We start from the raw sequence: 4489 nt of genomic DNA on the forward strand, positions 1-4489 counted from the left end.
ATCTTTAAGGGTAGACTGGAAGTTTGAATCAGACTCTTGCCATCTTCTCCCAATACGGTATTTTTTCTCAATGTTCAGCAGAGTCCTCAATTCTAATATCTACACATTACAAAAAGTACAGCACAAAAGTTCAGTTGCTAGCAAGCAGAAAGCATTACCGTGGTACACCTGACCAAACATATGTTACAAGTAAGGCCTTGGTGGTAATAGATTACTAATTACACCACATGAAGATTTGCAATAATGCTGCAATATTTTAATTTATAACCACTGGTGACAGTTTCCTTCAAAACTATGCCATTACTATAATCACACGTTTAAGCACATCAGCAAGGCACTTAAAGGAAAACACCACTGTTTTTCAATAATTTACTACAGGGCTATTCAGATCTTACCCTGGAGGGCCAGAGCACTGCATAGTTAAGCTCCAACCCTGATCAAACACACCTGAGCAAGCTAATCAATGTCTTCATGATCACTAGAAAATCACAGGTGGTTAATGGTACATAAACTCAGTAGTGCTCCAGCACTCCAGTGTACAATTTGAATAGCCCTGTTTAACTATGTTCTTACCTCAACTTATACAAATTAATACATACCGATCTTTTTTCAATGCGTGCACTTTTAATCTTTGTACAGCGCCTTGTGAATGTATTAGCGTTTAGCCTAGCCCCATTCATTCATATGGCTCCAGGGATGAATTTAAAAGCCACCAAACACTTCCAGGTATTTAGACGAGTAAGTATGGTGGCACAAAATAAAACTTTTGTTTGGAGCCATAGGAATGAATGGGGCTAGGCTAAATGCCAACACATTCACAAAGTGCTTAACAAAGACTAAAAGTGCATTCATTGAATAAAGATAGGTATGTATTAATTCATCTAAGTTGAGCTAAGGACATAGTAAAATATTGAAAAACGGTGGTGTTTTCCTTTAAAGACGTCTGTAATTACCATAGTCTTACATTAAAACATTAAACTCTTACTTGAACTTGTAGAACTGAATCAGTCTGATGATGTAGTCCCTTTTCCATCTATAGACAGAGTCTCTGAAGAAAAGACGACATCACTACCATGCTAATAAAGTCATTAATTTCATGTTACTTATAATAAAGTAATTTATTTCATGTTACTTCTATTTCTTTGTTAATAGTATTCATGACATTCTTACAGTATTTAAGACTTTAACTTCAGTTCCTTACTTATTGGTTTCAGTTGGGCTAGCTTTTTTCCATCTCTCCATGTCTCCTTCAGAAATCAACACTATACAACAACAATAACAGAAAACAAGACACACATCAATCCTAAATACTCTTGTGCAAATTGCACTTATAAATGGAATGTAATATTCTCCCATCTACAACTAATTGTTACCTGCTTCTTATGTGTATTGTTTACCTGGTGCCTCTCTGATGACATGAGATATCTTCTTGAGCAAGAATCAATATTTTCTCTGCTTTGTCTACTCTTTGCAGGAGCTGCACCTCTGAAAAGATGAAAAGACAGTTTAATCTACTTATAGTATGCTTACCATTTTGTGTGAGATCGGCTTCACTCCAGAAAATATGAAATGTATAAACAGTGAACCACCAGCACAGAATTTTGAAAGGTTATACAGCAGTAGACACACCTAGGTCAGTTGATTTCCTCCGTCCATAATGCAAAAGGGCATCAGTCAGTAGGTCAAGGCGATGAGATGGAGTCATCTCCTTTGTGACTCTGGCAAATCTTTGGAGGAAAGACCACAGCCTTTCCATTCCTTCCCCGTCTGTGAGCCCAAACCCATCAATACATCTGGTACTGTACTTGATCTATGATTAAAGCAAAGTGATAAAATATCACATACTGTACACAAAGCATGACCCTACTGCTTATAGTGATCTTATGGTATTTTATCTTTTAATTTGTAAAAATAGCAAAGCTGTTCTTTTTATTACTTTATATTAATGTAATTATTATACAAATTAGTTAATCTGCATAAAAAGAAACAAAGGAAACCAATTTGGTTATAACAATCCTCTGCTTATAGTGATTAGTTTGACCCAGACAGATTTGAGATAAACGGTTTCCACTGGATTGTCTTACACATTGCATCTCTGAAACAAGTTTAGACAAACGTCAGGTTGGAAAAATGTTAGATTAAAGATTATTTTTAGGCATTTCTGGCTAATTTCAGCTTTGCAGTGCATAGACAGGACAAATATAGGCCAAACAGGGAGTGAATGATGTGTGTTATATGTCCTGATATCCCTATAAAGTCCTTGAATTACCTGGCAGGGCAATTTGTGTCCATCAACATGAAATGCTGGTAAGTCTAGGAGATGTTGTGTGGTATGCCCTCCCCTGATTTCTGATTGAACACAGTATGACATAATTTTGAGTTAAAGGTCTTTTCTCAAAACAATAATTCAGTTTTATACACAAAAAGGGGTACTTACCTGCAAATGTAAGGCAACAACACAGGCAATGTCTAAGACTACTCGCAGGTGTATGTTCTTGTCCTCACATCTTTGAAGTAGTGCATCAGTGACATACAGGGGATAGGCAAATCTATTTTAACACAAAAATGTGAATGATAAAACACTTTATACTGAGGAAAAGTGAAAAATAATTATACAATCTCCAGCATCACATTCAATACCTAAATACTCAATAAGGGCACTCAGAATAATTCTAAACATTTTTCATGTTTTCTTGTATAAGTGAATATTATAAAATTGCTGAAAAGTTTCACAATTATATTTGGTGACTAAAAATGTTAATAAAATATGGCTTATGTTAGAGTCATGCTATTTTTGGCATTTTATGAATAGCTAGAATCAAACAGGGGAATTATCATTCATATATATAAACATAAATGTTGTAGATTTACCATGTTAATAACTGTGGAAATGCATCATCACAGTCTGAGAAAAAAGACCATTATAATTCAAAGAGCTTTTCAATTGGTAAATGCATGTGTACAAATAAATACCTCTTACAACAGCCTCATAAAGTTTCTGCATGACTGGTACTGAGTGATGCCTCTGAACGTTGACGTTTTTAACAAAAACTTTTGTGGAGCGATGCTGGCCTCTCTGCGTTGTAATAGAGCATTGGAGAGAAGTCCAGTAATTCCATCTTACGAAGCTGAGAAGAGAGAACAAAATGTTTTAAACAAGAGTACACAGTCAAATGAAAAACTATGCTCTTATCCACTATCTACTTAAATAAATATTAGTTTTTTGTTTACTGAACTGAATTGTAGTTGTAATAATTATAATAAATAAATAAAAATATATTTTATAAATGAAACTTACAAGCAAGTCCACACAGTTCATAATTTTGTTAGAATTGGCATGTTTTTTTATTTGGCTGCCCACTGATCATCAAAATTTACTTTTGGGGCTTTCAAGTTTTTCTTTTGTATAATCTTTACTCCACAGTATTTGCAGGTTTTGAAGGCACCGCCAATTTCTTTGTAGCAAGCACTACACTGGCGTGTTCTGGATCCAGGTACCTTGTGTGTGTCAGTGTGTGAGTGAGTGAGTGAGTGAGTTGGAGAGTGAGTGGGATATATTTTTTAAATTCTTTATTTACTAAACATTGTATGTGTATAACTATTTACAAAAAACCCCAAGATCCGCCCACTATCATAAGACTATATAATAAGATAAATAAATAAATAAAACGGCAATATAATAAAACTGACCAAAAAAAGAAAGATCTGAATGTCTAAAGATTTCAGATTTGTACATCAAATGTATTAAAAGCATGTTGTTGGTGTTACTGTTTTTTTACTATGTATAAAAAGGCTGAACTACTGTGGTAAAAGCATAAGGTTTGTTGTTACTGCACTACAAAATACCACCGTAGAAGTAGACTAACTGCGGTAAAAACATGGTACGATTTGTGTACTATAAACACACAATACCACAGTAGTAGTACATTGGTAGTTAATTCCAAAAATATGAATATAATAAAATGATCGAGGATAACGTGACTAGCTTTTAATCACGCGCTAATCAATCACCCACTGCTTGATTATGTGTTGATTGAACTTATTTTGAACAAAAAGAAAGAATGTAATATAGATGACCAATACAATTCAGATAACATTTAGAAGCCGATCTGGATTAATAAAGAACATATAATGAATTAAATATCGAACAAACAGACACTTTTAGTATACTCACCGAGTGGCGACGTTTGTAAACAGATGATACATATCGCGATGATGTGCGAACGAGATTTGGGTCACGGCAGGGGCGTAGCCACGGGTGTTCCGGAGCCACCCACAGTAGCACACCTAAAATTGATGCAGAATATTTATTTATAGTTTCAATATTTTTTTGTACTAAACTTGGGCTGTTGTTGTTTACTTAGAATATATATATATATATTTAAAATCAACCCTTTCACGCGTAAGTTAAAAATATTTTATCTGACCCCTTGTGTCCATGGCGACGGGTCATGATTGTCACGTGACACACCGCAACAACAATAATGTA

The sequence above is a fragment of the Paramisgurnus dabryanus genome, chromosome 19, assembly GCF_030506205.2.
Source record: "Paramisgurnus dabryanus chromosome 19, PD_genome_1.1, whole genome shotgun sequence".
Taxonomy (NCBI): Eukaryota; Metazoa; Chordata; class Actinopteri; order Cypriniformes; family Cobitidae; genus Paramisgurnus; species Paramisgurnus dabryanus.